A 12,400-nucleotide genomic window follows, 5' to 3' on the forward strand; every position below is an offset into this window, starting at 1 on the left:
ATTAAGTATCCAAGCAATTGTAATGTATCTGACCCTCTTGTATATGAATCTCCTGTCCTTCTATAAGTAGTAGATTTATATCAGAGCATCTTGAACAAGAGAGTACTGTATTTCATAGATACAATGTACATTCTTATATATGTATATATAGACTTTGAGACATACAGATAAAGGATACATGCACTGAGGTCTGGAATTATTGGAAAGAATGGTCGAAAACCTTGGCAAGTTTAGTTTAACTTTGTTGTTTCTATCCCCATGTTTTTCGCAGAGATGGTCCATCTTTCAAACAGTTTTGAGAGATGTCCTGACATCCTCTAAGTGAAAATGTAAGTTCCCAAGGCCAGAAAAACAAAACATGAATTTGATAGGTCATTCCCCACCCCACCCCCATACAATAGTGTCTCTCAATCTTAGTATTCTGGAGGAAGCAGGTTGCTTAGGTGTACGAATTTCTACACCACTTTGCCATTCTCTGTTGTGGTCCCTTTCTCATTTAACAGACTTTGTTCCGTATGCATAATTGGGAATTAATTTTCTAATTAGGTTCCTCACATTTATGAAGTTGTGTGATGTGGTGTCTCTTCTTGTAACATGGCCTAAAGGCTAAAGTAGAGGTAATAATTCTTTTTCTGGCTTTGCCTCTCATTTAGCTAAGGTTCCTAGGAAATACATTTAACTTTTATGGGGTGTCTGTAATAGATTTTGAATGCTGATCTTCCTTTAAAGGTTGTTAGTAGGGTGTTCACTAAGGCTTTAAGACTCATGACCATACAGCAAATATTCACACACACACACACACACACACACACACACACACACACACATAACACACACACACACACAAATGATGTCAATCATTTTGCAACATGAAGGGCATGTAGAGCAGCTGCACCCACAGGAAGGAAAACCAAACCATATGAAATGACACTGAATTGATACATGGGAAAGTGAAACAGAGGTGACCCATGAGACTAAGATACCTACACAGTTTATGTTGGTATTACTAGATCTACATAGACTATTAAGTGCAGTAGTACTAGATCTATATGGGCATGCAAATCCCCCGCAATGCTCTCTGTGACTCTTCATAATTCCTTACATAGAGGACTGGAGTCTGCTGTTTGATTACTCTCTAATTCATGGAAGCCAAACAATATAAACAAAACCACCTCAATCATCCTTTTATTTGATGTCTGTACAAAACTCTACAGATAATGTGAGGTATCTGGTCTAGAAATAAAGATGTAAACTCTGGCATCACAACTTTTCCACATATGTTGTTATGTTAGTTATTACTGTGGATACAAAATAACCTGTTTTGGAAAGGATTGTGGCATTGGTTTTGTATAGGGGCAAAAAGGCATTTTTGTTTATGTCTGAATCAGTGTTGATAGCCCTACTTGAAACGTTGCCCAGGAGAAAACAAAAAGAAGCAAAGTAGAGACATTGGCCTCCTTTCGCCAGACTCCAAAACTGAACTCTCATACCAGTTTCCATAGTGCCTCAGTATCCTCATCCAAGCATGCAGTTGGCAGATACGTTAGAGGAAAACCAGGACTCTTCAGAGTAATTGATAGTAGATGACTCTCCATGTCAAAAAAAAAAAAAATGCCACTTCTAGCTCATTTTAATTCTTTATCATTTAATTAACCTGTAGTTTTCAATTTGTGATTGCTGCCATTGTAGGTCCATTTTACAGCTAGAGCATTAGGTATCAATGTAGAGGAAGCTGTATGATGACATGGAAAGCATCATTATGACACATGGGACCTGGCTTTTGTGCCCACCTGTAATACTATGGGCCTACATAGCCGTGGACAAACTATGTAGGCTGTGGAAGTTCTCCCTGTTTTAAATAAACTTAGCTCCCAAATCTTTATCTACCAGGTATATAGTACAAAGAAATCCTGATCAGTTCACTTTCTTCAGCAATTGGAGGGGACCCACCAAGGTTAGAGCATATGATGCAGTTACTGTATATGGATCTTGTCTGTGCCATGTCACCAGCTGCCTAATACCCCAACCCCAAGTCTGTAACTGGATCTACTTTACTCACCTCTTTGATATCTCTTCCTCATTCTCCTAATGGTGGAGTTTTGCATAGTCTTGAATTAAAAGGAGGACTATAAAACATATGACAGGGCTTAGGCTGTGATACAGGCATCATGGATCTGTCTTTTTGGGAATGGCAGCTACTGGCCCATCAATCCCAAACTCAAGAGCTCCAAAGCCTTCTCATGAATATGAAAATGATGTGAGTCTTTGGGGGGATTTTTAGCGGGAGGACTTCTTTGTGTTTTGTTTGTTTGTTCATTGTTAACTTTTGGAAATAGGACTTTATACAGCAACCCAGGCTATCCTGGAAATCAGCATGTAGCCCAGGCTGACCTCCACCTTGTGGAAGAACTGTCTCAGGGTGGGTGTAGGATTATATGTGTGTAGCATGTCAGTTCACATAAACCTTTGTGTTATCAAATCTGTGATATATTTATGATAAACCCAGAAGCCAAGGTGCTGTCCAGAGGTAACATCCCACTTTGGACATTGCTCCTTTCTCCTCTTTCAGAAAACTTTCACCACTTTTTATAGCTTCACTCTCCTCTTTTCTTTTTATCCACCTTAAGGGGGCAGAAATATTTAGCAGCAAATGTGTGTTCTGCTGATGTACTTCTAGCAGGGAACAGAACACATCCTCATTTTGAGTCCTGATTTATGTGCCTAAGGAAGAATTCATGACGCCAGTCACTGACACCGAGCAGCTAAGGCCTCTATGTTCTTCTCACAGCAATCCTGTGGTCAGTTTCTTTCTTTTCAACTATTGTCCACCACTCTCCCCACCACTTTTCTCTTGAGTCTTCCATATGTACTTCCTTTCCCATCCTTATTCCCCTGCAATAATATCTGTAACCTGAACCCAGCTCTCTCTCTCTCTCTCTCTCTCTCTCTCTCTCTCTCTCTCTCTCTCTCCTCTCTCTCCATCCTTACTATCATGCAATCACACCACCTGCTGAACACCTGTAAACCTCAACCCAGTTCTCACTCTCTTACATTCCAGGTAATGCACTTGGGATTTATAGTCCAGACGTCTTACGTTATATATCGTCTGTGTGTCCAAATGTTTGTTAGCTATACAACAAAATCTAGCTCCCTTATCTTGTCATCCAAAATTGCATCTACTATGACCCTTGGTACTTTGCCTAGGGATGAATATATATATATATATATATATATGTATATATATATATATATATATTCATTATGCATAGTAACTGAGAGCTAACATTGTTTAAGAACTTGGTGGTACAAAGTTGAATAATACAAACATGAATGGACAGCTTGCAGGGATTGAGTCTCTCTTTCCACCATGTGGGTCCTGGGGAAGGAACTCAGATTACCAGACTTAGCAACAAGCACCTTTACACCCTGAGCCATATTGTAAGTCCAGAGGCATATGCATTGAACTTTAAGGTTTGTCTTCCTATTACTTACTTTCCTTGAATCTCTGCTTCAAGATATTGACTAAGGTATTTTAAGTGGGAACCCAGATTTTGTTCCAGCAGTGGATCCTGTGACATATATCTTAGTCAATCAGTGCTCTATGTTTCTGGGCATAGTGATTGGTACTCAAGTTACATGCGACTTAAGCTGGACACACAGTTTAGGAACTTTCAAAAATGGACCTGTAGGAGAAAGTCTCTGCTCTTCTTAAATACAAACCTGTTTCTATGGCTATCATAGAATGACCCAGGAAGGACATAAAATACCAGGAAACTAATCAGAGGTCTTCCTTCTGTCCTAACCATGTCTTATCACACATCTGGAATGTTTAGTTGCATAGGTCAACAGTTTTCCTTTTTGTATATTCTAAGAAAAATAAAGAAATATACAGCCAATTTCAAACTTCTATAACCAGAATATCCTTTATTAGAAATTCTTGACATTGTATTTTCAGATTTTGCAATATTTGTACACTCATAAATATTAATATACAAGCTATCATTAGATGTCTTGGCCATGAGACGGAAGCATATCCATGAAACCCATCCATGTCTCCTGTATACCTTAACCCAAATTTATTATATAATATTTTCAGTGTACCTACAGTTTTTGTGACTGCTCACCATATGATGTCAGATGTGAAATTTCCCATGCATGTTTCATGTTAGTGGTACTCAAAAAAGTTTCAGGTTTTAGAGGGTTTAGTGTTTTGAATTTTCAGATTTGGAGTCAGTAGCATCATAAATAATGACAGGAGAACTTCATTAATACAGTGACTCTAAACCTCTAGACATGTTTCCCCATAGAAGATAAAGTAACAACCTTCTAAGAAGTGAGTCCAGATAAAGCTTGGAACATAGGTTAAGGATTCCATTTTTACCCATTTACTTATATTTCCATAGTTCAGTGTCTGTTGTAGCACCTGAATTATACAACTCATTATCTAGGTCAATCTAGTGTGCCATCTTGTCAGCACAGATGTGCTGCTTTTACACTAAAATTCTCAGTGGTAAAGTTGTTTCCAAGCTGGCACCTATTATTAATAAAAGTGTTAAATAAATAAATTATAGAAACAAGGCAAAGAAGCCTACATGATAAGTGCAACAGACTATAAATATTCTTCCTTCGTTTTATATGTGAATGTCTTTGCTGTTTTAAATGATGGGATACCAGTAGCTACTTTGGGTTGGTGCTATTAGTTCACTCATAGTAAGCATAAGAAATCAACTCTGAATAAATAAAATGTTTTCTTTAAAAGATATTAGTATAAAACAAAAGAATAGATTTTTTTTTTCATAAAGCACTGGAACAGCCTGGAAGGGAGATAGCTCAGGAGAACTGGGTCATAAAAATTTATTTGTAGTCTCTTATAGACACAAATAGGAATGAATAACTTTTCCTTGTAAGAATCCATTTAATTTTGTGTTTGCCTTTTTTTGACTCAAGACTTATTGCTTGAATGCTGGGTTAATTTCTTAGTAGTTTTCATGTGTCCACTTCTTGGCCAAAAGAAAGCAAGACACCTTGATTACAGTCCTACCAACACTACACACAAACAACAGATGCCCATCACTTTTGTACAGTGAGAGTTTGGAAGCTTTTGTTGTGCTACTTCACACATATTCTGGGCCAGTCGCCAGTTCATGTAAGAGTGTGAGCAAAAATCACCCCATCATAATTCTTTATTGCAATGATCACATTGCATTTGCTCACTCTGGAAGCTTAAAAGATATCTATAAATGTGTAAATGAGTTTGGTAAATAAAACAATGACTTTATCTTACCTGAATTTTAGTTAGACTAATCAAACATATGACACCACTATAAGCAAAGTGGACTCACCTAACTCTAGGTTGTATTGAAATGATTTTGCTAACATATGTAGAAAAGGAAAATGTTCTACATGGAGGTTTAACACCCAAATCTTGCCCTTAAATCATCACCTTTCCCTTCCAGAATCCCAAGAAAGTTGTGTATGCAATGAAAATTGACTTCCTAACTTATTTGGATGGTTAACTCCATCACCAGTGAGTAGAACTCCAGTGATGCAGATTGGAGCCTACAGAAGTCACTTTTTCACTGTTTGAGAATTTCATGCATGTATATAATGTGGTTTTTGTGTTTTGTATTGCTTTGTTTTGTTTTATCAAACGCATCTCCTACTCTTTCCCTTCCAACTCTTTCCATACACTCATTGTTTCTTCCTATGAACTTCAAATATTCTTCTGTTAACCCAGTGAGTTATCTTAGTTCTAAGTGAGTGAGAGAGAGAGAGAGAGACAGAGAGAGAGAGAGAGAGAGAGTCCATTTTTAATGGAAAAATCTTATTGAGGCTTGGGTTAACTAGCACAACATTATTAAAAATTATTTCTAGTTTTCTTTAAATACCCAATCATTTTGAAGTCAAGGAAAGAACCACAAAGAAAGAAAAACAGACAGTTTGGTCCCACTGCCCAGATTTCAGCTGCCCCAATGTGTTCAGTCCAGGTCTAGGTGATGATTCCGTGCTACTTCCAAGACACCTGCACCTATGTTTGTCTCACAGGTCCACCAATAAAGAAAACAAACAATAGAGTCACACGAGTGTGTAAAATATTCTAAAAGGACCACCACACTTAAATTCACTGCTGTTTTCTCATGAAATTGTTGATCATTTAAAAACAAAAGTCTGAGTTTTACATTAAGTCTGGAATTTATGTTTGAGGACAAAGAAACAGTAAGCCAGAATAGCTTGCTAGTGGAAATACCCATCTAAAAGCTACTGCACAGTTGAATATCAGTAAACAAACACCATGCTGTGTCACTTTGGCCATTTATAAAAATCCTAACATCTGAACAATTGATCTTTTAACTCTCTTCTTAGGGAAGGGCAGAAAAGATTAAGGAATGGACTGGAATAGCAGGGACAAACTATAGAGTCTCCACTACTTGAAGCTCATGGAAAGGATACAAATATTAATTAATATTTAACCTAATATATGTCGATTTGTCCAGTATATAATTTTTCTCTTTTATATATATTTTTCTTTAAATTAGAAACAAGCTTTGAAGTCTATCATATCATTTGGAGCAGGGTCCAGGCTTTCCCCGATGTGTCTAGTCAAAGAGAGTATCCCTCTATGTGGAATTGGCTCACAAAGTCCATTCTTACACTAGGAATAAATACTGATCCACTACCAGAGGCCCTAAAGACAGCCCAGTCCTCCCAACTATCACCACATTCACGGAATCTGGGTGGGTCTTATGCTGGTTTCCCAGCTATAAGACTGGAGTCCATGAGCTCCCCCTTGTTCAGGTCAGTTGTTTCTGTGGGTTTCTCCAGCCTGGTCTTGACCCTTTTGCTCATCATCCCTCCCACTTTTCAAATGGATTTCAGGAATTTGGCTCAGTGTTTGGCTGGGTGGGTGTCTGCTTCTACTTCTATCAGCTACTAGATGGCTCTAGGATGGCATATAAGGTAGTCATGAATCTCATTATCGGGGAAGGGCATTTAAGGTAGCCTCTCCACTATTGCCTAGATTGTTAGTTGGGGTCATCCTTGTGCCCTTGTGTAGGGGTCATTTCCCTAGTGCTAGATTTCTCTTTACACCTATAATAGCTCCCTCTATTATGATATCTCTTTTCTTGTTCTCCTCTATTCTTTCCCTGACTCAATCTTCCTACTCCATCATGTCCACCTCTGCCCTCCCCTTCTCCCTAACTCCCTCTCCTAACACCCCCCCCATCTTCCAATTTGCTCAGGAGATCTTGTCCCTTTTCCCTTCTCTGGGGAACATGTATGTCTCTCTGAGGATCCTCCTTGTTTCCTAGCTTTTCTGGCGGTGTGGATTGTAGGCTGTTAACCTTTTGTTTGAGTACATAACATATTTGTCTTTTTTTGTGACTGGGTTACCTCTCTCAGGGTGGTTTATTCTAGTTCCATCCATTTGCCAGTGAATTTCAAGATTCCACTGTGTGGAGGGTTTTTGTTTGTCTGTTTTGTTTTCTTTTGTTTCTGCTGAGTAATACTCCATTGTGTAAATGTACCACATTTTCTTCATCTATTCTTCAGTTGAAGGGCATCTATGTTGCTTCCAGGTTCTAGCTATTACAAATAACGCTGCTATGAATATAGTTGAACAGATGTCCTTGTTGTATGAATGCCATATTTTGGGTATATGCCTAACAGTGGAATCCTGGATCTTGAGGTAGACTGATTCCCATTTTCCTGAGGAACCACCTGAGGAAAGTATTCCTGAGGAAATACTGATTTCCAAAGTGGCTGTACAAGCTTGCCCTCCCACCAACAGTGGAGGAGTATACCCTTTCTCCAGGTCCTCTCCAACATAAACTGTCTTTGGTGTTTTTTATTTTAGCCATTCTGACAGGAGTAAAATGGTATCTCAGAGTTGTTTTGATTTGTATTTCCCTGATGGCTAAGGATGTTGAGCACTTTCTTAAGTGGCTTTCAGCCATTTTAGATCACTTTTTAATTGGATTATTTGGTGTTTTGGTAACTAGCTTATTGAGTTCTTTGTATATTTTGTAAATCAACCCTCTGTCAGATGTGGGTTTGGTGAATAACTTTTCCATTCTGTGGCTGCCGTTTTATCTTGTTTGCCTTAAAGAAGCTTTTTTTCTAAAACATGAAGTATTTCTAAAGTTGGTTTAGTTACCTAAGTATTGCATTACGTCTTTGCAAGAACCAGGCTTACCATCACTTATAAAATAACAATTTTGACTTCCCCAATCATTTGTATATAGAGTAGGGAGAGGAGTTTGCCTCACAGTCACTGAAGGTCCCCTAAAAGAGAATATGTTTCAGCTCATAGCAGTGTACATCTTTAAAGGCAGCTGTTGGGATATGTTTAGCTACATGAAGTCCTCTCATTGATGCCCATTTCAGAAAGACAAATAAGAATTTAAAAAAAAATTCTCTGTATAAAGCCTCCTTATATTCAGATCTTAGTATAAATGTCACTTGCAAAAAGATGAGTTTCCAAACGAAAGCATAGCTCTCTTGCTATTCTCTTTAAGGGCATCTGTTGTTTAACATTAAAATACATTTCATGCTTTTTCCCATTGGATGTTTTATAGATCTTGCTTCTCTCTTCTATTAAATCTTAAACTTGAGGGAAAGAAGCACGTATCTCACTCTTCACGATAAGGCAAGAACTTACTGTGAACCCTAAGGACACAGAGAATATTCTGTGCATGTATATTGCTGTGCCTTCGATGTGGATTTTACTCCAGAGTTCATGCTTTCAGAGACTTATCCTCAGTTTTGGTGGTTCAGAGGGTTGAGCCATGAAGCCTACTGAATGTATATAGGTCATTGAGGGTGTATACTTGATAAGATGGTAGAATCTCAACTGCTTTGGTCTCCTGTTTTGAGATCAGACTGCTACATATACTCCCATGAATGCTATCTGCCATGCAGTGACATAGTCAAGAATGGCCCCTGTCAGAGCCTATACAGGGCTGTCTTCCAGTCTCCAAAGCTATTAGCTAAATAAACCTCATTTCTTTATAGAGCTTACCTCTCTCAGTCATTTAACTCAGAACAGACTGATGCATACAGTGAACTTAGAAAGAAAACCAAAGGAGTAAGAAGACATTCCCTGTTTGCAAAGTAGTATATAATTTGAAGACTCTGTGTGGTATGCAGAATCATGACATATCTAAGGACAAGAAAAGGGGTTTAAATGTCAGGAACACAGGGAACATGAACATAGGAAGGAGATGGGGAAATGAAGCTGATTGAAAACACATGTGTTAAGTAAGCCTGAATAATACAGAACATGTTAAGAAAGATGGATGGGAAGCCTGAAGAAAGTGATAAGCTCATTATAACACTATAATATTCAGATATGCATGTTGATGTCTGAAGGACAAACAAATGCAATGATATTTAGAACAAATATGAGCCAACATTTTTAAAAGGGCTAGGTAGTTTGTATTTTGACTTCGCCAACTAAATATGGCCTATCCCCTGTACTCACCTCTCTTTGCAGATGAAAATGGCTAAAGACAGTGTTTATGCAGATCAATGTCACTGTGTTCCAAGAATTCCTTTCTCAGAAAAACAGATAGTCAGCCAAATTTGACCCACTGATCTCAGTGTTTCAGTCCCTGACTAAAAACTATTTAGGACCTTGTGTGTTTCTAATGCCTGAAATACAAATCTAGACATTCACACCCATTTGTAGATTGTCTGATCTAGACTAAAGATCTTCAACAAACAAGTGGTTCCACTGTAATTTTATGCATGCTTAATAAAATAATAAAATATCTGAGGCTGGATAGCTTATGAAAAACAAAAACGTGTATCTCATAGTTATGAAGGGTCAGAAATCGAAAATAAAGATGTCTTATATTGTATCCTATTTTGGTGTCAGTAAGGGCCCTCTTGTTATAACCTACTTGTAGGGTGAAGAAGGAAAGAACAAAACTCTTCTTGAAAGTCCTTAATCTCCTTCAGAAGGGCCCAGCCCTCATGAACTAAGTATCCTAAAGACCCTGCTCTTTTAATCATATCATTGGTGATTAAGTTTGTGTTAGCCCATTTATTTGGATAGGGAAATTTCAGACCACAGTAATTTAGAGATTGTAAACTACTGTTTCATTGGAAATCTGGTCCATTCCCTTTGGACCATTTATTAGGTACTGAAAATTGTTACTGGTTGACTTAGACCAGCTAAGGGATGGGGTGATTTCCAAGAGTAGAAGGCCTGATATTTGAGATCTTCTGTGTTCTATTAAGAGCAAGAGGCAGACACTAAGATCTAGACAATAACATGGAGTGTGTTAGAGTCTGAGCAACAGCATATTGCCAGTAGCAAAGATGGAAAGCTCTGTTCAGATAATGCTGAGGGCATCCACCCTCCCTCTGAGTTCCCCAGTTTTAATTATTGATGCTAAAAATACACTTTTCTTAATTGTTTTGTGAAAATAAGTTAAATAAAGAAGAAAGCTGATCCATACATGCACAGGCAAACATTACACTCCTTTCACATAAACACAAGGATAATTCCTCAGAGTGTTCTATTCAAATTTGGTTGCAAAATAACACCCACAGACTGTATTTCCAACCACAAAATACTGTGACAGTAAGCAGACAGCACAAGGGAGCCTGTTATGCTTTATAGATTGCAATGATTATATTGCGGAGCAGTAGATGCATTTGTTGCTGTTCATTCTATTTCACATTTGCATTTAAATTCTCATGGAACAAAGATAAGATAAAAAGGAAAACAAATGATGCTTATTTGCTGTTGTATTGAACTCCTATTATAAGTATTGCTTTAAAGGGGGTGAAGCTTTGCAAGGGAACATCCCACATGTTCTTTATAAAACATCAGATACACATTCAATCCTCAGCTAGAACTATGCAGGAAAATATATCCCTGAGGCTTTAATAAAATCATAAATCAATAAGGAATAACCCAAAATGTGGTTGGATACAAGAAGCAAATGAAATAGTCAATATTCTCTTTTACCCACTTATCCATGTTGTATTGATACATAGGAAATCTAGGACTGCATCTGAATTTTGCCTTTTATTGGGTCCATTTTTTTAAGTGATACACCATATGTGTGGTTCTCTCTTTCAAAATAATCTATGCATCCACAGTGTGATCCTTTGATGAAATTATGTAGACCAGTTCTGCATCCTTGGTAATTCTTCCTGTTCCTCCTAGTACTCTATTTTGTTGCATTCCAGTGAAACATACATTTGTAGAGTTCAACCATACATCCTTGTAGGTGCACTTTGGGGTCCGTTTCCTTTGCAAAAATAATACATCTGTTCTCATCCTTGTGATATTTTTGCCATGAGAAATTCCAGAAAAAGGAAATGTCACCATTTTTCTCATTATTAAATTGAATATTAATGGCTGGGAATTATTCACACTATTGTTTAAAAAACACATTTCTGAAAAAAAGAAGATGGCTCCATGAGTGAAGTGTCTACCTAATAAGCAGGAAGACCTGAGTTTGATACTCAGGACTTGTGTGAAAATCTGGATGTGGCTGCACATACCAAATCCCCCATTGCTGTGGTAGGGGAGTCATATGGATCGATGGAGCTCATTGAACAACTGGTCTACCCATTTAGTAAGCCTCAGATTCAATGTAAGGACCCTGTCACAAGCAGAAGTTGGAGAGTTTAATATTGAACTCTAACTTCCCCAAGTACATGCATGCACACAAATATATATTTTATTTATGTAGAGACCAGAGGTCAAACTCAGGAATTATTTCTGAGAAGCTGCCCACCTTGTTTGATTTGGTTTGGCATGGTTTGATTTGGTTCAGTTTGGTTTGAGTCAGAATCATTCTCTGGGACCTGAGTATTACTGATTAGGCTAGACTGGCTGACCAAGTAGTTCCTAGGATCTACTTTCTCAGCATTGGAATTACAAGTGGGTGCCACCATGCCCAGCTTTTTTAAGTGGGTGCTAGGGATTGAACTCGGTATCTCAAGCTTGCATGGCAAGGACTATACTGACTAAGGTATTGTGTTTTCTCTTTCATGGATATTCTTTGAAGCATACTCACATGTTAAAGACTTTCAGAGGTTTAGAGAGAAATATTTGTCTGATAGTACTGTTTTTTCCAAACTTCTTTTATTTGCAGATAATTTTAAATTTGATAACTCACAATGAACTTGTATTTTCATATATAACAAGATATTGTGTTTCAAAATTCTGACCTAGTAACAAGTAACAGCTATCAATAACTGCACCCTTCTGCTTTTACTAGACAATTTACATCCTCTAATAAGTAAATTATATTAATATATGTACATATGTACACATAAATGTGTATTGTGTATTTTTTCTGTCCTATCAGTTATTGGTCATTTATTCAAAAATGTAGCATGCTTGAAACACATCTACTAGAGTATATGTTTATTTACA

The 12,400-nt window shown here is 37.6% G+C and overlaps 1 protein-coding gene across 11 annotated transcripts in view; it reads left to right on the forward strand.

Moving 5' to 3' along the window:
* The window catches only part of Tenm2 (teneurin transmembrane protein 2), a 922,050-nt gene that overhangs the window by 333,637 nt on the left and 576,013 nt on the right, over nt 1–12,400 (forward strand). The gene's annotated exons all lie outside the window — the stretch shown is intronic.

The sequence above is a fragment of the Phodopus roborovskii genome, unplaced genomic scaffold (assembly GCF_943737965.1).
Source record: "Phodopus roborovskii unplaced genomic scaffold, PHOROB, whole genome shotgun sequence".
NCBI classification, from domain to species: Eukaryota; Metazoa; Chordata; class Mammalia; order Rodentia; family Cricetidae; genus Phodopus; species Phodopus roborovskii.